This window comes from Pipistrellus kuhlii, unplaced genomic scaffold, assembly GCF_014108245.1.
Source record: "Pipistrellus kuhlii isolate mPipKuh1 unplaced genomic scaffold, mPipKuh1.p scaffold_m20_p_16, whole genome shotgun sequence".
NCBI lineage: Eukaryota > Metazoa > Chordata > Mammalia > Chiroptera > Vespertilionidae > Pipistrellus > Pipistrellus kuhlii.
Window position 1 is genome coordinate 12,692,952 of NW_023425471.1, and position 26,109 is coordinate 12,719,060.

The following is a 26,109-nucleotide window of genomic DNA, read 5'->3' on the forward strand; positions in this document are numbered from 1 at the left end:
AATGAAAACCCATCCTTTCTCATGCAACAGATTTAAATAAACTTTTTTCTAAGAAGGAAATAGATGGTGGTAGTATTTATGGGTGATAGAAAGCCACCACAATAATAGTAATAATCATAGCTACATTTTATGAGCAGTGCTTTTTTTTTTTTAAATACCTATTTTTTTTTTTTATTGATTTCAAAGAAGAAAGGAGAGATAGAAATATCAATGATGAGATAGAATCAGTGATCAGCTGCCTCCTGCATGCCCCACATTGGGGATTGAGTCCACAACCAGGATATGTGCCCAGACTGGGAATAGAGCAATGAATTCCTGGTTCACAGGTCACTACTCAACCACTGAGCCATGCTGGCTGGGCTCAAGCGTTACTCTTTGTCAGGCAAAAAAAAAAAAAAAAAAAATCCAATATTTTCCCCCAATAATTTTTTAATTTATGTTTTGTTATTATCTTATTTGGTTGATGAAGAAGAAGGCACAGAGCTCTCAAGAGATTATATGCAGTCTTTGAACCCAAAATTTGAGCTCTTAATAACTATGCACCAGAACTATGTGTCATCCCTACACTAGTATGATGTTGGATCAGAAATCAGGTGAAGGACCCAAAACCCATCTCTTGACCCTCCGACCGCACATTTGGATCACACTGCTGCCTTGTTTGGGGATACACAGAGGTTAGAGCAAGAAGTTATCAGATAGGGAAAGTCAGCCCAAGGCATGAACGATCGAAACAACTGGAGGTCATCCTCAAGAACAAAAAGCTAATCTGAGTTTTCTCATCATCACTAAGCAGGGATGGATCCTAAGGGATGGAAAGCACAGAGAGAGGGACCGTATCAGGCAAGAGGAGGACAATAGTGAAGCTTCTGCCATTTGGTCTTTGACATGACCATGCCTCTCTCAGGACTTACAGAACTATTTAATATATAAAGCAGTGGTTCTCAACCTTCCTAATGCCTTTACCCTTTAATACAGTTCCTCATGTTGTGGTGACCCCCAAGCATAAAATTATTTTTGGTGCTATTTTATAACTGTAATTTTGCTACTGTTATGAATCGTAATGTAAATATCTGCGTTTTCCTATGGTCTTAGGCAACCCTGCCAACGGTTCTCAACCTGTGGGTTCTGACCCACAGGTTGAGAACCGCTGCTGTAGAGCTTAAGACCATCGGAAAATGCAGATATTTACATTATGATTAATTAACAGTAGCAAAATTACAGTTATGAAGTAGCACGAAAATAATTTTATGGTTGGGGGTCACCACAACATGAGGAACTGTATTAAAGGGTAAAGGCATTAGGAAGGTTGAGAACCAGTGAATTGTAAAGCCTTGACATCCTGGACACACAGTCACAGCAGCTGGGAAATTGTCTGGGAAACCACACACATATGCTTGGCTGAGTAATCTTGCTTCCTAGTAAGCAATGAAGAGAAAAAATCACATACCATGCAAAGGGGGAAATGGTACAATTGAATATTGCAATCAGCATCGTGAGTAGGGAAACCCAAGGGCAGAGTTTCATAAAATTAAATTCCAGCCCTGAGATGGGCTAACAGAAATCTTTGGTCTGGTCATTTATCCTTCCACAGTTTCAGTTTCTGGATTTTTTTAAATGGAGAGGGAGAGGTGGAAGGCAATCAAAGATCATTCCATTTTCTTTCTAACATTACAATTCTATTTTGTTTGTTTTTGTAAGTTTTCCAGATGCTGTTTAAAAAGGCATTATCTTCTCATGCCTAGTTTAAAATAGACATGAAAACAAACTATTCTGTCCTTGTAGGTATGCAACTCCATGTTTTATCACAATTGTCAAGTCATGAAAGTTTAATTAATTAGCTACTTGCAGCAGTTTTACGCTAGGACTTTTGACTCTGCTCATGTTTAGACTGACTTTCTGTAGTGACAGTGGTCCTTAGAATGCTCTCAAGTAAATTCTGTTACTTCAAGGGATTCAAATTCAGATTTTATTTCATTTATTTTTTTAAATATATTTTTATTGATTTCATAGAGGAAGGGAGAGGGAAAGACAGAAACATCAATGATGAGAGAGGATCATGGATCAGCTGCCTCCTGCATACCCCACACTGGGGATCAAGACCACAACCGGGACATGTGCCCTGACTGGGAATCAAACCATGACCTTCTGGTGCATAGGTCAATGCTCATCCATTGAGCCACACCGTCTGGGCTCAAATTCAGATTTTTAAAACATAGAATTGTGGGCTGATAAAAAGTTTCTTTTATTTGATTTATTAATTTTAAGCATAGACAGTCAGTTATGTTTTCAAATTACATTTTTCTCCTTGTTCCTTAGGTTTTCTCTGTCTTCTGAGATGAGCACCCCTATAATTGGCTTTCCTCTGGCTTAAAATGATCAGCACGATAACCTGAGTTTAGATGGCACCTCCCTTCCATATTCTTGTTTCAGTTATTTGTCCTGCAATTTTATTTGGGGGGAGGGGGAACTGACATGTCTTACTTGCTCTTATCCCAGAAGTGAATTTTAAGGAATTTAACTCAAATACATCCAGATAAGGTTTATGTGCCTGACAAAGGTGAGCAAAAAGAAAATCTCAGATTATTAGACACTTATTATTTTCATTAAAATAAAAATAGCTTCATTTTTCTTTTTAAATATGTTTTTATTGATTTTTTTTACAGAGAGGAAGGGGGAGGGATAGTAAGTTAGAAACATTGATGAGAGAGAAGCATTGATCAACTGCCTCCTGCACCCCCCCCCCCCACTGGGGATGTGCCTACAACCAAGGTACATGCTCTTGACCAGAATCAAACCTGGGACCCTTCAGTCCCCAGGCCGACGCTCTATCCAGTGAGCAAACCAGCTAGGGCAAAATAAGTTCATTTTTCCTTAACTTTGTATGAATTTTTATTTCCATAGGTGTGTAGCTTTTGAAACTCGCACAAGGCTAGATTTGTATGAGGAGCAGATAATACTCTTCCCTGGTACTGTGCAACATTTGAGATAAAACTCAGAAAAGTGGTTCCATAGAAATTGCGCTTCAGCAAATTCAATAGATGGTTTTTGTTTTTGTTTTTTTGTTGTTTTTGCAATTAAAAAAATTAGAGATGAGTGCTGTCAAACTTCAATTTGGATTTTCTGTATTACACATATTGATACTATATAAGCACAACATTTTCCATAGCAATTAGTCATGAACATGAACTTGTACTATGCTTTAAAAACACTTTTTGATCCTTTGGGAACTATAACAAACAATGAATTTAAAAACAGAAATTCTCCTTATTGTTACCACTTTCAGCTCTCCTATACTAAGTCATTTTTACAACCTTTAAAAAAGTACCATATTTTTCCATGTATAAGATGCTGATTTTTACTAAAATTGTTAGACTGAAAATCGAGGGGTGTCTTATACATGGAAGTCAGCTGAGGAGGAAGCCATGGGAGTGTGTAGCTGTCCATAAGGCTTTCTCCAATCAGAAGCCTTATTGTTACTGACGTCAGCTGATGCCATAACTGGAGATGGAGTGTGTGCAGATGCAACAGGGACACGAGTGTTCTGAGCCAGTAAAGATGTCAAAAAATAAAAAGATAAATACCAGTAAGTGATTGTCTTACTCAGCAAAATTCAAATTGAATGTAATCATCTTTGCAAAAGAGCATAGAAATAGAGCTGCGCAGAGACAATTTGGACCTCCTATGACTGAGTGTATGATCAGTCAGTGGAGAAAACAGGAAGAACAACTCCTGAAGGTGCCAAAAAAAGAAGGCCTTCAGAGGAAAATCAGAAAAATGGGCAAACTTGGAGCAGACGATTAAGACTTGGATTATGAAGCAGTGCCAGAGTAATTTTTGTATGTCAAGCTTATTCAATGTCAGGCAAGAATGTTTGCAAATAAATGAACATTGTAGATTTTATAGGGAAGGCAAAATGGTGCTTCAAGTTCATGAGGAGAGAAGGGTTGGCCATGAGAACACAAACAAAGTTAGCTCAGAAAATACCAACAGTTCATTAGGATCATCTCACATATATGGACAGTATTCAGAAGACAGCAGGGATAGAGTAGAAGTTGAAGAAATTGTTATATCTGGAATAAATAGTGATGAAGAAAAGAGCAGTGATGCCACAGAGGCTGAATAAAGTGATATGCTGCATAATAACATAGTTCTGTTATGTAAACTTATCAAATTACTAAATAAAAATGTGTTCTGTTTTATGTTTGAAATATTGATTTCTTAATTATGGGTTGGAAAAGTGGGAGACGTCTTATACATAGGGCCGTTTTATACACAGAAAAATATGGTAATTGGCACATTTTTGTTTGTATAGTTGCAAGAAAAATAAAATTTATACCAAGAAAATATGCATGGATTCTGTAAAATAAGAAAGAGGTAAAAATGAACTGCAAAAGGCATAACCAAATAAATTATCTTTATTATGTACTATTGTTACTAAATATATGCTTTGCCATTTGCAGCCATAAAACCCAGGTTATCTAATGAGCTTGTTCTACTTAAGTAAAAGTCAGAATAACAGAAATTTGGGATACCAGAGCTGGATGCAATATCTGACCCAAATTCCTGATCTTAGGAATGAGGAAACCAAGACTTAGACTGAAGGAATTGTCCCAGAGTCCACCAGTATTTTACATTTACATTCCAATCACAAACATGCTTACCCAAGTATAGCTACAGTATACACTGAGTGGCCCAATTTTTATGATCTCTGAATGCATAATAATCTGGCCATTCAGTGTATATCCTATATAATAAAAGGCTAACATGCAAATTGTCCCCTTGACCAGGAGTTCAACCAGCAGGCAAGCCAGCCAACCTCCCACGACCCCTCACCCTGGCTAAGCTGGCCGGACCCCATCCATTCACGAATTCATGGACTGGGCCTCCAACACACACACACACACACACACACAGTGAGTGGCCAGATTATTATGCATTCAGAGTTCATAATAATCTGGCCACACAGTATAAATCTTCTGTAAAAGAATATGCATACTTCATTGTGTATTAATCCTATCTAAACTTTTTGATGTAAACACATGGCATTATACTTGCCCAAGTTGGAGTAATTGCTTTGTTTTTAATTTAAATAATTTTACTTCTTGTGATTTCCTTCTCCTTCAGAATCCAATACAAAGTTCATTTATCTAATATGTGTTAAACATTTACTATGTACATGTTTTATACAACACAGATGAACAAGTTTCATGATGTTCAGTATACTTAGGTATGCACATGTGTATAATTTGCATTACTGACTTCCATTTGTTGGAAAATCATTCATGTTCCTTACCAATTTAGTGTTCTAAAAAATTTAAATTGCCTTCATTAGTTTCAGCTGCTCATTACAAAATGGGGGCGATTATTGTTACAAACAGGTGCACCAGTACAATGTTTACTTAAGAACATTTTGAAATTTAATTAATTTGACCATTTTAGACAAAGTAAACTTTTCAAGCCTGTTTTGACTTCCCCAAAATAGCATTTCTATAGGGATTCACAATTCACCAATTACTTACAACACAATAAAAATCACTTCCAAGTACAGGTTCAATTTGGATGGCAATAGGTGATTTTGCTGCTGGGGACATTAGTCTCTCCCTTCTCCTTTGAGAATCATATTATATACTAACTAGAGGACCAATGCACAAAATTCATGCAAGGGTCAGCCTTCCGTCCCCTGGCTGCTGGCACTGGCTTCCCTCTGGCACCCAGGACCTAAGCTCCCTTGAAAGCCTGGCTTCATCCAGAAAGATGTCCAGTCTAATTAGCATATTATGCTTTTATTGTTATAGATTTGTGCTATTGTTGAACTTTTACTGTATCTATCTCACTTAAACAGACCTACGAGATAGGCATGCATTTGGTGCCAGGAAACTAAGGCTCATTGTAATCAGATAATTTTCATAATTTTGGAAATAATAGTTTTCTGATTCCATGTTATATTTCTATAGGTAATATTTTAATTCAGATTACTCTCTACCAATATTTCCCTTAGCTTAAAATTGGCTCTTTAAGTGGCCTTTTAAATGTGTTTTTTAGAAAATTGATTTCAGAAAGAGGAAGGGAGAGAGAGATAGAAACATCAGTGATGAGAGAGAATCATTCATTGGCTGCCTCCTACACATCCCCTACTGGAGATGGAGCTTGCAATCTGGGCATGTGCCCTGGCTGGGAATCAAACCTTGACCTCCTGGGTTAATGCTCAACCACTGAGACACACCATCCAGGCTAAGTGACATTTTAGCTTTGCCTGTGTCTTAAAGCCATTTTATAAGCTTTGTTGAATATTACAAATCTTATATTATCTTTATAAATGCTACATTATCCTATCTAATAAAAGAGTGATATGCAAATTGACCATCACTCCAACACACAAGATGGCTGCCCCCATGTGGACACAAGATGGCCACCACAAGATGGCCAGCAGGGGAGGGCAGTTGGGAGGGACCAGGCCTGCAAGGGAGGGCAGTTGGGGGTGATCAAGCCTCCAGGGGAGGGCAGTTAGGGGTGACCAGGCTGGCAGAGGAGGGAAGTTGAGGGCAACTGGGCCTACAGGGAAGGGCAGTTGAGGGGGGGGGGGTGCTGGCCTGCAGGGGAGATCAGTTGGGGGGGACCGAGCCTGCAGGGGAGGCAGAGGGGGTTAAACAGGCTGGCAGGGGAGCAGTTAGGCATCAAACAGGCTGGAAGAGGAGTGGTTAGGGGGTGATCAGGTTGGCAGACAAAAACGGTTAGGGGCAATCAGGAAGGCAGGCAGGCAAGCAGTTGAGAGCCAGGAGTCCTGGATTATGAGAGGGATGTCTGACTCCATTTAGGCCTTATACTACTGAGATCAGGCCTAAATGGACAGTCAGACATCCCTTTAGGTGTCCCAGATTGGAGAGGGTGCAGGCTGGGCTAAGGGACACCCCCCATGCATGAATTTCATGCACTGGACCTCTAGTAATTTATAAGGTAATAAATATATCTGTTATAATAAAAAGGTAATATGCTAATTAGACCAGAAGTCATTCCAGACATCCTTCCTGACGAAGCCTGGGCTGGAGAGAAGCCAGCCCAGGTCCCGGGTGCCTGCAGGTGGCCCTAGAGAAGCCAGCCTGGGTCTTGGGTGCCTGCAGGAAGGTGGAGGAGGGAAGCATGTGTCCCAGGTGCTGGCAGCCTGGGGGAAGGAAGGCCTACTCTTGCATGAATTTTTGTGCATCAGGCCTCTAGTACATATATAATACAAAATTTGTCTACTTTTCTAATTCTTCCTTTCTTTTAATGCTCATTCTTTTTATGCCTAAATAAAGAGACAATTAAGCCTAGCCAGCATGGCTCAGTGGTTGAGCATCAACCTATGGACTAGGTGGTCAAGGTTCAATTACCCATCAGAGCACATGCCCAGGTTGTGGCTTGATCCCCAGTGTAAGGCATGTAAAAGGCAGCTGATCAATGATTCTCTGTCATCATTAATGTTTCTATTTCTCTTTCTTGTTCCCTTCCTCTTCTAAATAAAGAAAAATATATTTTTAAAAATATCCATACAAAATTGTTGTCTCCCATATTTTTAGTTTTTTTCAAAATGAAACTTATATTTCTTAAATCATTCTCAACATTACCTTTTGTTTAAAATAGAAATGAGTGTAAATTGTCATTCTATTGATTAATGGATAGTCTTCATTAATAGGCAGAAACTGTACCCTGTTCTATATGAAGCTTCCATGTCCCTTCCTTACAACCTAGCCATTAAAAACTTAATTTCACATAATATTAAAATAGAAGACTATATAAAAATAATTCTTCACTGTGAAGTAAGGAAAGATCACCTGTCACTTAACATATATCCATTAATTCACACTGCATTTTGTTTCTAGATACGGTATCTGCGATTTATATTTGTATTTCTATTTGTTATTTGTATACCATCCTATATTATAAAAAGCCCGTTCTTGTGACACCCTCATACTGTAAAGACAGGTTAGCAGGAAGCTGTGTGCATGTGCTCAGCAGGGTGGAGCTGCCGGGTTGCTCTGGAGACAGGATGGAAGTAGAGAGTCATCCAGAGGAGGCTGGACCAACCTGAGGCAACTAGCAGGACAGAGGGTAGGGCATAAAGTGGCCAGAGAAGGCCAGAGCTGTTGGGAGTGGGGCCAGAGATGCTTCAGCTCTGGGTGGTGAGGTTAGGGTGTCAAGGTGGGGCAGTGTATGGGTGGGCAGGGCAATTTCACTAGCCAGGTCACTAGTCTATATATAAATATGGGTGTGTGTTTCATATACTTTATTATTTATGTTTAAATGTTAAATTTTGTGCTATGATTTTTTGCTCTTGAAGATAAAGAGGAGGTGTATAATGAGAATTTAAGGAGTCAGGAAAATGTAAAAAACACCTTGGGGACTATCAAATACAGCAACGGGATAATAGATGCTATTATAGACATTTGCAAATAAACCTATAATTGAAGGGGTGAGGATAAGGTGAGCTTTATGGAAGTGGTGCTTTTTAAGCTAATTGTTGAGGATGTGTAAGAATTAATCAGAAACAGAAAAGGAGAAAGGATATTCAAGACAGAAAAAACACACATAAGTTTAGATAAAGAAGTCCAGAAGAAGAAAATTCTAAGATTGAAAATGATTGGATAGTGTCTGATTTTTTTGGAAATGGGTAGTGGCTGATGATGAGGTAGAAGAGAGGAGATAAGATATCATGGTAATCTTCTATATATACATTTTTCTGAGAAGTTTGATTTCTAAATATATATTTTATTAATTTAAGAGAGGAAAGGAGAAGGAGAGAGAAACACCAATGATGAGAGAGAATCATTGATCGGCTGCCTCCTGCACACACCACACTGGGGATAGAGCCTGCAACCCAGGCATGTGCCCTGACCAAGAATCAAACTGTGGCCTCCTGATTCATTGGTCAGTGCTCAACCATTGAGCCATGCCAACCAGGCACAAGTTTGATTTCCAAACTTTATTTGAGAAACAAACTGTATAAATGAAAACAATTGGGGGGGGGAAGTTTGTTGAAATGGATAACACATAGACACAAAAATTAGAGAGACTACTAACTTAAAACTTTATCTGGCTAGAACTTGCCAGCATATCTTTACTCATATTCTTTCCAAATAATACCTGCCGAGCCAAAGACAAAGGAAAAAGGAGCCAACAAAACAAAATGTGCCAACATACCCCAAATTAAATTAACTGAAACTTATTGGTAGAACCTTTAAAGAATCTCACTTGTTCCCAGGGGTAATGAAACTCGATCAAGAAAGAATTTGTAGCCTGAGCCTAAATCCTACAAAAGAGAATATTAAGAGATGATTTAAAAATAATAAGGTAGCTCTACATATGTTATCATGGAAGGCAATTGTATAGTATAATACTGAGAAAAATCAAATGAAGATCCCATCTTTGTAAACACATAGATGAGAGTGAACAACCATGCATTTATGTATATTTGAATATATCCACAGAAGCACAAATGACAGTACAAAGGAATGTTAAAGAAACATATAACATTGGTAATCTGGGGTAGAAGAGATAACTTTCTTTATAAAGATACATATATTTGTGTTGCTTGATTTTTTTATAGCAAGCATGCATTTTTCTTTACATTTAAAACATGTAAATTGTAAAAGCATAAGAAAATGTAATTGCAGATAATTCATAAAATAGTAAGAATATTACTTATTCTTGTGGGTTGTGGGTATGATTCCCAGTCAGGACACATGCCCAGGGTACAGGTTTGGTCCCCAGTTGGGGCACATATGTGAGACAATTGATCTCTCTCTCTCTCTCTCTCTCTCTCTCTCTCTCTCTCTCTTTCTCTCTCTTTCTCTCTTTCTCTAATCAATTAAAAAAAAACAGAAAGTTGGTAAAAGCGACTACTCATTGAAAAAAGGTCATAAGTTTAAATATATTCCTTGGAGAACACATAATTTAAATTAATTAGCTCAGCTAGTGTGGCTCAGTGGTTGACTGTCAACTCATGAACTAAGAGGTCCCTGGTCAATTCCTGGTCAGGAAACATGCCTGGATTGTCAGTTGGACCCCCACTAGAAAGTGTACAGGAGGCAGCCAATTGATGTTTCTCTCTTATTGAAATTTCCATCTCTTGATCCCTCTTCCTCTTTCCCTAAAAAAAATCAATAAAAACATATTTTAAAAAATTTAATAAAATAAATGTTAAATTTTAGAAAAAAATAACTGAAGAACAGCATGGAAAATCAGAACATAATAGAGCACCTTATCTATAAAAAAGGGAATATGCTAATTGACCTTCACTCCATCAAAAAGATGGCAGTGCTCACAGCCAATAATGAGGGAATACGCTAATTGACTGTCCTGCCCTCAAAGATGGTGGCACCCACAGCCACAAGATGGCAGTTCCCAGTCCCCTCAACCCCAACAGGGTGGCAGGCACATGGTAAGGCTTGGCCCTCCCCCAGGCAGGCCCAGCCATTCAGTGCACCTACTTCCAGAATCCCCCAGTCCTCTAAGCCCCCCAGCCACCCAGGGCCAGCCCAAGGTGCAGGTAAGTCTCATATTTCAGCTGCCCAGGTGCTCAGTGCTGCCCAAGGCTCAGGTAACCAGGGCCATCTGAGGCTTGTGCTGCTGGCAGTGGCAGCAGCAGAGGTGTGATGGTGCATTGCCTTCCCCTGATCAGGGGTTGCCTCCTACCCTTGAGGACTTCTGGACTGTGAGAGGGGGCAGGCCAGGCTGAGGGGCCCCCCTCCCGTGCATGAATTTTCATGCACCCCCTCTCTAGTAAATTAATAAATGTAAATATGCAAAATTAATTACAATGTAACAAATAGAATGCAGTACTTATTTTCTAAAAGTACTTAATATATAAAATATTGGCAAGTTAAGTAATGATAGAAAGCATTGATATATAAACTTTGAAGCAAAAAGATTAAAAACTACAGAGCTGTTTAAAAATAGAGACAGAGTACATAACTCCATCAATCTGAAAAAAATAAAGTATTTTATGGGAAAAATAAATTATCTATCTGGACATAAATAGACAAAAAATGATCCAGCAAATTAGCATGGAAGAAATTGAAAAATACATCAAAGATTTCAAACAGGCTCTAAATAAAGATGATTTGTTGTTTTTTGTTATGAAATTCCCATGCTAAATAAACTGTTTAGTCTTATAGAAAATATTAGAAAGCTAAGCAATTTACTTTTTAATGGAGCACAGGTAGGCTGTCAATAATTGAAAAAGGTAATAGACAGGCATAAGCTCATGTGCACTCACACATACCCATATCTACATAAGACCATGGTTCCACAATCGTCCAATCTCAAGTAAATTCAAATGAGAAGATCTGACTTCATGGAAACACACTCAATTGTTCATTAAGTGATTTATCTGCTGAGAGAAATAGAGGGCTATCTCAGGAATGAAAAGATGGCTTTCAATATTAAGAATTCTATGAATATAAAATAGGGACGCTTCTGGATCATGAAAAATAATATATTGAACCACCAGCAAATAACATTTTAAAGTGGGCAAGGGGCAATGAGCAAGTGTCCAAATGTGCTCCCAGGAGCTTACTTCAGTTTGCTAGACAAGGAGCTGGCTAGACCTGGGATCCCCTGTTCTCTCAGGGGGAGGAGATAAAGTGTCACTCAACTTCTCCAAGAATGCATGCGTTGCTACTACTGAAAAGAGGGACAACAGACCTGTCATGAGCCTCAGTGTCTCCAGAGACAACTTAATGTCCTGGGGCCACAACAATCTGTTCCCACACTGATGACTTTGCTCTCATATTAGCCACAAGCAAAAGCAAGAGGCAAGCAGTGTCCCTCCACTTCACTTCGGCATGTGTTTTTGGGGGGTGTGCAGGAGGCAGCTGATCGATGTTTCTCTCTCATTGATGTTTCTAACTCTTTATCCCTCTCTCTTCCTCTCTGTAAAAAATCAATAAAATATATTTTTTAAAATATGGGATTATATGTCTAAGAGATTTATTGGGGAAAGCATTTATGAAGGGAAAATGGGGAGGGAACCAGAGAGGATTAGAAGAAGCATGTCTAACCACTGTGGAAGAGAGAGAAAAGAAAAGAAATTTGCCCAGCCAACATGGCTCAGTGGTTGAGCACTGACCTATGAATCAAGGAGGTTACTGTTCGATTCCTAGTCAGGGCAATAGGATTGGGTTGCGGGCTTGATCCCCCACTATGGGGTGTGTAGGAGGCAGCAGATCAACAATTCTCTCTCATCATTGATGTTTCTATCTCTCTCTCCCTCTCCCTTTCACTCTGAAATCAATAAAAATATTAAGAAGAAGATAAATTTGAGTAGGAAATATATTAGAATGCTGTATTGTTCTATAAAGTTTCAGCAAAGCTAATGGGGAATCCTTTTAAAAAAATATATTTTATTGATCTTTTTACAGAGAGGAAGGGAAAGAGATAGAGAGTTGGAAATATCGATCAGCTGCCTCCTGCATGCCCCCTATTGGGGATGTGCCCACAATCAATGTACTTGCCCTTGACCGGAATCGAAGCTGGGACATTTCAGTATGCATTGAAGCTCTATCCACTGAGCCAAACTGATTTCAGCCAAATGGGGAATCCTTAAGCCAAAATCAGCTGTCAGAGGAGTCCTGTGTTTTCCAGAATGGGTCTGCCTTGGTATCCCTTAAACACTCAGTCATGGGATGGGAGAAGCTCATGGGAGACATGACCTTGGTGCCAATACCACGATGGATTTCTAGAGGCAATAACCTGGGGTCCTCTGTCAATTATGCTTCCTGCAGATATACAAGATGCTCATTCTCGGGGCTGCCATGGAGTAGTTTTAAATTGGAGGAAACCATTAGAATTTTTAGATGCGCCTGAGAACCCCAAGAAGATTAACAGAAAAACATTTGTTTTTTAAAAGATGGTTTAAAATTCATCTTTGGGGCTGGTGTTCTGGAGACAGGATGAAATTGCTTTGCAGGTGAGTAAGAACACTCCAAGAACTATAAGGTGTGGTGCAGCAAGAACGTTATTCGTTCATGTTAGCATATACCCAGAAATAATAAACCAAGTACCACATATAAGTCTCCAAAATCTCATGACAACCTGTCCAGTTTTCATATGCTTTGCTAATTAGGAAAAAATGCAAAGAGTATATTTTAAATAGATTATAGTATAGCAGATTTAAAATAGCAAAATGTGAAAAACAACCACATATATAACAAATAAAAATATATATTTATGTAATATATCTATTATATATTTAATAAATAAATAATTTAAAAAATTTTGTGTTGAAGTTTTTACATTAAGTACATAATAAGCATTTTATAGTGACTTTATGTACTAAAGCTATATATGAGTGAATATAAAAAAGAATGAAATAAAAATAAAAAACAAAATGTATTGAATGTCCTATAGAGAATGAACAGTATTAAATGGCCCAAGAATGATATCCATGTTGAGGTCAATACCAATGTAAAAATCTACCTGAACAACTTCACATAAAGAAGACATAAGCAATTATGCCTAAGACTCGGGCTCAAGATCATTCCCTAGAAATTTTAGAAGAAACAGTAAATTTATGTCATCTTCATAACAAAGCCAGCTAAGGGAAGATGGATCCAAAAATTGTTTAAAGTGTTTAAGTAAGGCATGAAAATGTGTGTGTGTGCATTCACAACTAGGATTCCTTTCTGTCGTAGAGTGGGGTTAAATTTAGAAATTTTCATAAAACTGTCAATAAGAAAAATATATTAACACCATAATATATAGGGAAAATAAGAGTAATTGCTGAATAGCATACATAATTTCAACTGCATTATTACCTTTCATAATATGTAGATTTAGTTCCACTTTTGTGAGTTAGTGTACAATACTGATAGAACTGAGAAAAGCAGGTCAATGGCCATGTTCACACAGGTAAAAAAAAAAACAAGAAAACAAAAACGTTTAGTTTGTGGAAAACTAGGCCAACTGTACCACAATGAAAACATCTGCCTACTTAGTTATTGCTACATTAAAAGATAAGCCTCAAATTTTCTTCTAGCCCTTCTATCACTGCAACATTTCCCCATGACACAGTCTATCACCCAGAGCATTAACATTTTAATATATCTCTTGATAATTGCCATATTTGTCTATTTTACATGTAAAATAAGATAGAATCTCATGTAAAATTAAATCATCACAATATCGTCTCTTTGCTGAAAGCTGGATTTCATGTAAGTTGCAATCTGTAATTAACTCAATTTAATTCAGCCAGCTGTTGTATTTTAAGAACAATTTTCTTTCCTCAGCTTGTCTCTTCCATTTTTTTTTTCTTTCCATGTCTTTGAGTGAAAGAATTATTCGGTCAGCAGGAAACATTCTTGAACATCAAATATTTAAAACCGTGGAGCCACAAATTTGAAATGGTATCTATACTAGGCTTTTGCAAAGAACAGAGAATCTGAATCATGAAGTAAATGTCTACTAGTATGCTTTGCAAAGAGGTGAATTAACAACAAAATGGTAAGAAAGTTAATACGTTTTGAAATTTGTCAGGTGTGTATATAAAATATTACCACATATGTGTCTTCTCTTTTTATAACCAGAATTTCTTCTGAAAAATGCTATGAAGATATTAATCCTCATCCAAGGATATTTTTTCCATTGATTTTCAGACAGTGTGGAAGGGAGGGAGGAGGAGGTGAGAGAGAGAGAAATATTGATGTGAGACACATCAATTGATTATCTTCCCCATGCACCCTGGCCTAGCTAGGGATAGAACCTGCAACCAAGGTACATACCCTTGACCAGAATGGAACCTGGGACCCTTCAGTCCACAGGCAACCTGTTAGGGCCAGAATGTTATTTTAATAAAATATATTTCCCTAAGGGAGAAAATATCTTAAAGAAATGCTTAGGCAGTGGTTGCCAGGCTGGGCGTGGCCAGGCCTGGAGCAGCAGCAGCCAAGTCCAGAGCAACTAGGTCGGGAGTGGCAGTGACCAGACCCGAAGCAGCTGGTTGTGGAACGAACCAGAGCAACGGAGGCCAGGCCCGGAGCAGCCAGGCCTGGAACAGCTCGCTCCTCGCCTGCCCCTTCCCCACAGCTGCCTCTCAGACATGGCTGGAAACTTTTGTAGGAACTTGAGGGTCTGCTGAATCAAGTGATGAAGGCTTAGATCTGGATGTGTTGAGTTAGTATAGGGCTGGGGTGTTGATCTGTGAGTGCCTTGGGTGGGGCCTGAATGAGGCTGGTTGACCTATTTGGAAATGTCTTTTGTGTGAAGTGTATCATTGGGCATGTGGAGGTATTATTGATATGAGAAAATGCTAAGTAACTGATTTACTATCTGAAAAGGGATTTACTATCGGGGAAAGGGAGGGAGGAAGAGAGTGAACATAAACTGTGCACCTATGGATGAGGACAATGGGGGATGGGGGGGGGTGGAGGGTGGGGTGGGAACCTGGTGGAGGGGGGAAGAAATGAGGAACCTTTGTAATAATATGAACAATAAAGATTGATTAAAAAAAGAAGAAGAAATGTTTAGGTTTTCTCAAAGATTAAATATAAGCACTTTCTAACTCTATACAAGAGGAACCCTAAAAAATTAAGTAATGTGTCTTCCCTTACCATCTAGCTACACACACAAGTGCTGATGTATCCACTGTTCTTAGTATTTTATGTGTCTAACTCCTGACAGAAACTTTTCTCAATTTGAAGCATTTTTATATAAATATATTCAAGGAGTTGTTTTCCATGGGGATTGTGAGCTATTAATTTTAGCTTGATTTGTGTGGCCATAGCTTAAAGTAAGAATGAGTCACAAGGATCTTTTCAATGGAAAATAAGTAACAGGGTGTACTCTCCCTCCCAGAAGCACACCACTTTTTTCTTCCCTCTCTTCTTTCCCCACAGGCATGCATCTCCTAAAATCTAAGGGTCCCCATGAGGCTTGCAACCAAGGGAGCATGCCTATAGGGAACCTTGATACTGATGGATGAGGAAAGACAAGATGGAAAGAACCATGGAAAAAAAAAGGAGATGGAAGCCCAGCAGAGATAGACATTGTATGCACTAAAAGGTGGAACAAAAAAAGTGAAGCATAGCCCAGCCAGTATGGCTCACTGGTTGAGCATCAACCCATGAATCAGGAGTTCAAGGTTTAATTTCTGGTCAGGGCACATGCCCTAATTGTGGGTTCCACAGGTTAAGGACAAGGGGCCAATAACCATATTCACCTTAATCAGTGATTTCTCACCCCACCCATGGGTGTGTCTTATAATCATAGCTTTAGTCTCTTTTACAAAACACATGTAGAAAGAACATATGCTTCTTCATGTATTCATTCTCTCTGAAAGTCATCTAATACTAGTCAGAAAAAGTTTAAATAGCTGAAACCAGTTTGGCTCAGCGGTAGAGCGTCGGTCTGCGGACTGAAAGGTCCCGGGTTCGATTCCGGCCAGAGGCATGTACATTGGTTGCGGGCACATCCCCAATAGGGGGTGTGCAAGAGGCAGCTGGTCAATGTTTCTCTCTCATCGATGTTTCTAGCTCTCTATCTCTCTCCCTTCCTCTCTGTAAGAAAATCAATAAAATATATTAAAAAAAGAAAAGTTTAAATAAAGAAGGGAATATATTTCCTTTATCCTCCTGCTCTTCTTCCTGTTCTTCCCCTTCCTCTTCCTCTTTGTCTTCCTCCTCCCACTTCTTCCCCTTCTAAAAATTCCCTCACATTCTTTGATCATAAGTTAGTAATGGTAAAGCTTAGTCAGATATGCCTGTTTTATATTAAAATAGATGTTCTCAATAACTTTTCTCTATTTTCATTGATGAAGATTTAGTTTATGATTTGGCAGATAATTAAAAATTTTAACCGAGGGTCTAACAAACACTTTGTCCTCCATAATGTAATTTTATCACAGTAATGGGATAAAAATGCATACAGTATGTATCAGCTGAAGTGTTAGCTTGTAAACACATAATCATATATTACCTGTAGCCATAAATGTACATTTATTCACAGTAGGGACCTTTTCTTTTTCTTTTGAAGAATGAAATGTTGCACATGTGCAGAACAATTCAATGTGAAAGGATGAGTATATTAAATGTGTTGGCATCCCAAACAAATGCATATATATATATATATATATATATATATATATATATATATATATATATGTGTGTGTATATATATATATATATATATATATATATATATATATATTGTACTTACTAAATTCCCCCTAATCACTATACACTACTAAAGGATCCCTCCATTACCATTTGGTTTTTACAATGATGACTTGCTTCCATAGCTACTACTAATAGGGGATAGGAATATGCCCTTTGCATTTATTTTAGAGCTCACAGGGCATCAATTTCTCTAGTAATCATTAACTTTGCCTGTCAAATTTGTCCTTTTTAAATTAAGCCATCATGCAAAACAAAAAGAAAACACTCCAATACAAAGTCAAATGGAAGTTCTTACTGTTAAATTATTTTACACATTACCTGAAGCAATTTCTACATCTACTCCAACTGTGGTAATTGCTAGAAATGTTACTAAACAGTAAACCATGAGATTTAAATCTAAATTCAGCATAAAGAAGTATTATTCCACCTTACATTTGTATTCTACCTTACATTTGAACAAAAATCTTCTGTGTTTATCTTGTGTTTGTTAAACACGCCCATGGTGTTTAGTTGGTGGTGGCAAGAGAAGGAAAAATGAGAGGAGAAGAGAGATTGTAATAAAAGCCTTTGTAGGCAAGTAGTTGCCTTCAGATTCATTAAAAGCAGCTCAGTGTTTTATGACAACATACATTGAATAAAAAGGGGAGGGGGAGATAGGAGAAGAATATCACGCAAAGAAAAATATCCTGTAAGTAAATTACATCTAGAAAAATTTTACTTTAGAAAATTAACTTTCATTTGTAATGCTAATAGCAAGACACCCATGTAAAACATACATGGTGTCAAAACAAGTCAAAGGAAAATCATTTGGGCAAAAAATGAAAAAGAATCGCAAGTCAAATTTATAGAAAAGATTCCTTTATTAACTTTTGGTCAAGAATATGTTTGTATATTTTCAGAAAACAACTCTGAGATCATGTGAATTCCTGCAACAGAGAGGAATTGATAGGAGTGCTCCAGCCCGGATTCTGGCTGAGCAGCGCTCCCCCTGTGGGAGTGCACTGACCACTAGGGGGAAGCTCCTGTGTTGAGTGTCTGTCCCCTGGTAGTCAGTGCACATCAGCAACAGGTCATTCTGCCATTTGGTCAATTTGCATATTAGGGTTTTATTATATAGGATATCTATATCTATATATCTATATCTATATCTATATATATATATAGATATAGATATATTAATGTCTACAATTTATTCAGTATTTTTATTTTCTTTTTTTACATGAAGTTTAATATACTGCAAATAATTATGTTGATTTTTTTATAATGTCATACTAAATTTCTAGATTAACCTGAGAAAAATGACATACTTATATGAGTTAGTCTTTAAGGCTAAGAGCAATTTTAGGTTTCTAACAGTTATATTTCAACTGACTTTTAAAGTTTGATCATATAAATCGTTCACATATAACTGTAATTTACTTTTTCCTTATTATAAGTGAGATTGTTTTATTTCATTACATATTCTAACTATGCTGTGCAAATCTGAGAGATATTTTAATTGTTATACATTAATTCAGAGGTCAGCAAATTAAAGCCCTCAGGCCATATCTAGCCCTATGACTGTTTTTATAATTAAAGTTTTATTGGAAAACACCCATGTCCATTTGTTGAGTGCAGAAATGTACTACTATGTGGCCCAGAAAGCTAAAAATAATTAGCATCTGGTCTGTTAGAGAATAAGTTTACTGACCTTTGCCTCCATTAATTTTAGAACCATTTTATAATTGTAACTCTAATAGTACATAAGCTGACTTTTTTTTTTGGGGGGGGGGAGGGCTTCATACATATGAACAGTTCATTATTTTGCAGTGTTATTGAAGTACTAGCCAATAGAGTTAGGCAAGAGTAAGGAATAATCTCATATAGTAAAAGTCCAAAGTGACCATATGGCAAAATGACCAGAATGACCAGTTGCTATGATGAGCATTGACCACCGGATGTAGATGCTCAATGCAGGAGCTGCCCCCTGGTGTTCAGTGCACTCCCTCAGTGGGAGCACTGCTCAGCTGACTGAGATGAGTGATGCTCCCACAACAGGTGGATCCCCGTAGGCCACCCCCCCCCCCCCCGAAATTTGTGCACTGGGCCTCTAGTAGGTATATATTGTAAATTATGCTAGATTGGTTAAAAAAAAAAAAAAAAAAAAAAAAAAAGGAACTGTTCCTGCTCTCTACATTCTTCACAGTTTAAAATCATTGAGTTTATAGTCTCTGAAGGTGTGCTAGAACTTTTCTGTAAACTACTAAGACTTGGTATCTTTGGTATCTTTTTAAGGGTACTTCTTTAAAAGTATTCTCAGTTTACTCAACGGATTTGGAATGTTTAGATTATCTCATTCTGAGATAAAGGACATTGTGATTAATATTATCCTAAAATATGCAATCAATCCATGCTTCTTGCTTCTTTGCAAGGATTTGAGGAAGATATCTTATTTTTTCTCAACTGTTATTTCCCCCATTTTCATTTCAAAATATATATATTTGTACTTATTTTAAATTAAATTAATTGATTGTATTATTCTTTGCTCCATTCTCCTTCATATAACCAATTCTCAGGTATTTTTGTATATATTTATCTTAAAGTTTATTAAACATTTACCGGTATTTATGTTGCCTTTTTTCTTATTGCATCCACTGCACTGCTTTATATTTACTTTTATTATTCTCTTTGTAACTTTTAAATTCAATACTTAGTTCTTTTATTTTCATTCTTGGCTGTAGTATCACTTTCTGTTGAAAGGGAATATCCACATAAATGTGCTTTATACAATAAAGACATTTATTATCTCAAATAACAAGAAATCTGGAGGCACGGTGATTCCAAAGCTAGTTTAGCAGCTAAATGATATTTTTAAGGGACACCCTGTATTTTCTACCTTTCTATTCTACCATTCTCACCATACATGAGTTGCTCCACTCAGGTTTTATAGGTAGCTAGAACAGTTTCTATCTCCACATGCAAATTCAACTTTATCCAACAAAGTATTCCCTATTTTAAGCACAAAGTGTGGAAAGCAATTTCTGCCAGCAAATAACTAGGGGGAGGGAGCTGTTTGTTAGGAAATTAACAATATCTGCTACACTTTTTAAGATTTAAAGTGTTTTAAGTTATTATAATACTGAACATTGCTTTAACTATATCCTATTGGTATTTGTTAGATATTTATTTATTTATTTATTTATTTATTTATTTATTTATTAAAAATGTATTTTTGTTTATTTTAGAGAGGAAGGGAGGGGGACAGAGAGATAGAAATGTCAATGATGAGAATTATTGGTTGCCACCTGCACACCCCTTACTGGGGATCGATCCAGCAACCTGGGCATGTGATCTTGACTGGAATCAAACCTGGGACCCTTCAGTCCACTGGCCCATGCTCTATCCACTGAGCTAAACCAGCTAGGGCTTTGTCAACTATTTATGACTTCTAATTTGTATGTCCTTATTTACACAGCTGCAAGTGTTCAAAAGATGTGTGTGTTTATTTCCTAAGTCATATTGCTTTTGTCTTATTAATATTAATTTGTGGTTTATTATATTGAAAGAAAATATGGTACACTTATTTTTATATTTAGATAATTATTAGTGATTCCTATTAATGTTTGTGAACAAATAAATGTACAGTTGATTTTTGTTAAATTGTCTGTGGGCATTTCAAATGAAGGTATGTCTCTGATTTTAGGATATAAATGTTGGCATATATCTAACAGGGCCCTTCAAATTTGCATTTACTTAAATGGACATGAATTGATAGATATCAGTTAAAAAAGCTCAGTGTTATTTCATCCTTTTATTTCTTTCCACTTTTGCTGATTCAAATTTGTCTTTATTTTTATTTACTTACTTTTTATTATTTTTAAAATTAATCTTTATTATTGAAAGTATCACAGATGTGCCTATCTTTTCCCCCCATTGACTGCCTCCTTCCCATTCCTATACCCTCCCCAGGCCTTCAGCCCACTATTGTTTGGGTTATACACTGAGTGGCCAGGTTATTATGATCTCTGAACACAATAATCTAGCCACTCAGTGTGTATCCGATATAATAAAAGGCTAGTATGCAAATTGTTCCCTCAATCAGGAGTTCAACCAGCAGGCAGGCTGGACAACCACCCATGTCCCCTCCCCATGGCCAGGCTGGCTGGACCCCACCTATGCATAAATTTATGCACAAATTCGTGCACCAGGCCTCTAATATATAATCTGGCCACTTAATATATATATATATATATATATATATATATATATATATATATATATATATATATATATATATTTTTTTTTTTTTTTCCCTTGGTTGATCTCTTCCCTTCCCTCTCTCCCCTCCCTGTTTCCACTGAGAATCCTCATTCTGATGCATGCTTTCATGTCTCTGGATATATTTTGTTTGTCATATTATTTTGTTCATTCGATTCCATATATAAGTGAGATTATGTGAAACATGTCTTTCTCTGAATGGCTTATTTCACTTAGCATAATAGTCTCCAGGTCCCTCCATGCTGTCTCAAAGGTTAAGAGATTCTTCCTTTTTATAGCATCTTAGTATTCAATTGTGTAAATATGCCACAGCTTTATTATCCACTTATCTATTGATGGACAATGGAGCTGTTTCCAGATCTTAACTATTGTAAATAAAACTACTTTGAACATAGGGGTGCATATATTCTATCTGAATGGTATTGCAGACTACTTAAGATATAGTCCCAGAAGTGGGCTGAGCATATTAAAAATTCCATATTTAATATTTTGAGGAAACTTCAGATTGTTTTTCATAATAGCTGCACCAGTCTGCCTTCCCACCAGCAGTGTGCTAGGGTTCCTTTTTCTCCACAACATCTCAGGCTCTTGTCATTTGTTGATTTGTTGATGGAAGCCATTCTGACAGATGTGAGATGATACATCATCGTCATTTTAATTTGCATCTCTCTGATGATTAGTGACCTTGAGCATTTTTTTCATATGTCTTTGGCCATCTGTATGTCCTCTTTGGAAAAGTGTCTATTCAGGTCTTCTTCCGTTTTTTATAATTAGGTTGGTTGCCTGTCTTCCTTTTGTTGAGTTGTATGAGAACTTTATATACAATATTTTAGAAATTAACCCCTTATCAGGCATATCATTGGAAAATGTGTTTTCCCATATAGATGGTTCCTTTTTCATCTTGATGGTGGTTTCTTTTGCTTTGCAGAAGATTTTTATTTTGATGTGTAATCTAAAGAACAATGTAAATGAACAAACAAAACAGAAACAGACTTAGATACAGAGAATGATGGTTGCCAGAGGGCAAGGTATTGGGATCAGCATAAAAAAGATGAAGAGATTGAAAAGTACAAATTGGTAGTTACGAAATTGGTAGTCATGGGAATGTAAATGACAGCATAGAAAATATAGTCAATAATATTGTAATAACTATGTGCGGTAGGTACTAGAAATATCAGGGGAACACTTTGTAAAGTAAAATTAACCACTATACTGTATACTGAAACCAATACAAAATGCTATTGAATGTAAACTGTAATTGAAAAAAAAATGAAAACAACAACAAAATAAACAAAAGCAAAATAATTCCAAAAATGTTATTGTTTTATTTTTCGGTAAAGCTGGTTCAATCTTGACAGAATCTGATGATTAAAGCCTCAAAAATATCAGTTAATCATTCAAAAAGTGATCCCATTTATAGGGAGTTTAGATGAAAACCAGCTACTGTGATCTTCAGTCTTGGTGGTTTCTTCAAACAAATCTGTCTGAACCAACATGTTCTTCATGGTCATATTAATTTCTCTGAATATAGTTGGACAAAAAATGGAAATGAAAGTAATAATAAAAGAGTATGGGAAAGTACAAAGCAGATATTATGGTCATAGGACTTCTAAAAAGGTAATTTTTCAACCATGATTTTTCCCTCCCCAATACATGGAATAGCCACAAAGGAATGATTGAAGACTCCATACTTGATCTTAAAAACATAACATATCCACATTCATTTTTGATTATAGGACCAAGGATATCCCACAAAGAAATAAGAATGAAATATATAAAGCAAGGTTGATAAGATGGCCACTTAATAGGAATGCTCTAGATAGAGATTTTAGCTTAGTTCAGAAGTTGCACAGAAACTGATTTCCCTTAACACTGCAAGTAAGTGTTAAAATCTCCCACGCTAGTCAATTACAGTGCTCATTTTCCAACTGTTTTCAGCCTATGGGCAGTGGAGGTGGAATTAATGAGCAATCACCTTATAAAAAGAGCGTAATGCAGTTTACAACTCTTATTTATATCATCTTCTTAAATGCTGAAATGCTTCATTCAATATAGTATAGTATAGCATAGACAATTTTTTATAAGTCTTGCTTATAAAACTGCAATCACTGTGCAATTAAAATACCACTGCAATTAAAGTGTGTGTAATGGAACATTCAGAAATGTACACACGACTTTCCTTTATAACTACCGAGGGAGATATTTTATATTCAAGTCTCCCAACTTATAAGATTCATTCAGCTAACAAGGGAACTTCTTTATTCACACAATAGCTGTACATGCTCTCTCTCTCTCTCTCTCTCTCTCTCTCTCTCTCTCTCTCTCTCTCTCTCTCCTACTGTGGGGTGTTATGTGTTTATAAATATCCAAAGGAAAATTGAATAAATTTATATTTTCAAAGTTTAAATTGAAATATGAAGATAAAATTCATTTGGATTTGTTTATAGGTTCTTCTTTATCATTTCTGCCCCCCCCCCTGCAAATGAAAACATAAAGTGAGCAACATCATAGCAAGTTATCTCAACGATTCCCAAAACAATTGGGTTGTAAGGTAATTCTCTCTTTTTTGGTTTCATAAGGAAGAGACTGATGCTCAAAGAAGCAAAGTTATTTGCAGCTAATAAGTTTTAGGGAAGGAATGCAAACCTAAGTCTGTCTTGTCACAAGACATTAGTTAAATGTGAACTCTAGTCACCTAGAACAATCAAACTATAAATATATATAGTTAATGTAGTATACATATTTTTGGTAATTAGGGGGACCCTATGTGAAAAATTCATAATGTATTTTTTAAAATATATTTTTATTGATTTCAGAGAAGAAGGGAGAGAGAGGGATAAACATCATTGATTGGCTGCCTCCTGCACACCCCCTACTGGAAATCAAGCCTGCAACAGGGGCATGTGCCCTGACCAGGAATCGAACTGTGACCTACTGATTCATAGGTTGACGCTCAACCATTGAGCTGCACTGCCTGGGTCACATCATGCATTTTGAATGTGCTTCACTTAAATACAGATAGACTCTTATAGATGATGAAGTTTCAAATTCTTACTTTAAAGGGAAGATTTTGAGGACATAAGTAGTTGAGGCAATTAAGTTCTTAACATGTAAAAAAGCAAGATCAAATTTAGAAACCTAGAACTTTTTTTATTGAATTTATTGAGATGATATTATTTCACAAAACCATACAGGTTTCAAATGTACAACTCAGTAAGACATCATGTACACACTGCATCATGCACCCATTGCCCCAAGCAAATTATCTTCCTATCAGCATTTACCCACCACCGTGACCACCTCCACCTACCCCTCACCCCATTGCTATCACCACACTGTTGTTTGTATCTGTGTTCTACATGTTTGTTTTTGTTTGTTTGTCTGTTTTTACTTATTTCCTTTAACAACCAGCATGCTGTTGGTTGTGTACAACTTGTCAAGAACCTTTGGTTTAATGACTATGTATTATAGATTCTAAATATTAATCATAAATATTTTAGAACTAGAGGCCTGATGCATGAAATTTATCCAAGGGTAGGCCTTTGCAGCCAAGGCTGCCTTGTGGCCCTGCCCCCCACCTGCACGCCTTGGCCTGGTGCTGCCCGTGCCCACCGTCACACACCACCACCACCACCCAGTTCCCTGGTTTGTGGAGCCCCTCAATGACTCACCCCACAGAGGGTGGCCTGGGTGATCATAGGGTGATGGCCGAGCACCCACCAATTGCATCCCACCTACCTTGGCTGGTCTTCTGCCAGTGGGTGTCATAGTGTGGTTGTCTGGATGGTAGTTCCACTATTTGGCCATTGGGTCAATTTGCATATTATGCTTTTATTATTATAGATATTAGTTCAATAAATCTGGATTGAACAACTACATACACACCAGATAAGCACTGAGGGCACAAATATTACTAGGCATTCCTATGTAATTCTTTCAAATGACCAAATTTTTCTTGGTATTGGTAGTACCTACTTCATAGGGTTGCTATGAGGATTAAATGAAATAATTATGTAGACTATTTCAAACAACCATGACATGTATTGAATAGTTCAGTACTGTTATTGGAATACTATGCAGTAGTAAGAAAGAAGAATCTCTTACCCTTTGAGACAGCATGGAGGGACCTGAAGAGTGTTATACTAAATGAAATAAGCCAGTCAGAGCAAGACAAATCTCACTGATCTCACTCATATATGGAATCTAATGAACAAAATAAACTGATGAACAAAAATAGATCCAGAAACATAGAAGCATAGAACAGACTGATGTATCTCAGAGGGAAGGAGGTGGGTGGGAATATAACTTTTATGCATATATGAATATCCCATGGACACTGAAAATAGTGGGGTGAGCCGAAACCGGTTTGGCTCAGTGGTAGAGCGTCGGTCTGCAGACTGAAAGGTCCCAGGTTCGATTCCGGTCAAGGGCATGTACCTTGGTTGTGGGCACATCCCCAGTAGGGGGTGTGCAAGAGGCAGCTGGTCGATGTTTCTCTCTCATCGACATTTCTAGCTCTCTATCCCTCTCTCCTCTTCTCTGTAAAAAATCAATAAAATATATATATATAAAAAAAGAAAATAGTGGGGTGAAAGCGTGGGGTGGGGCAGGCTAGAAGGGGTCAATGGTGATTAAAGGATACTTTAATAATTTCAACATGAAGATTTAAAAAAATAAGCTTCTTTTAAAAAAATATATTTTATTGATT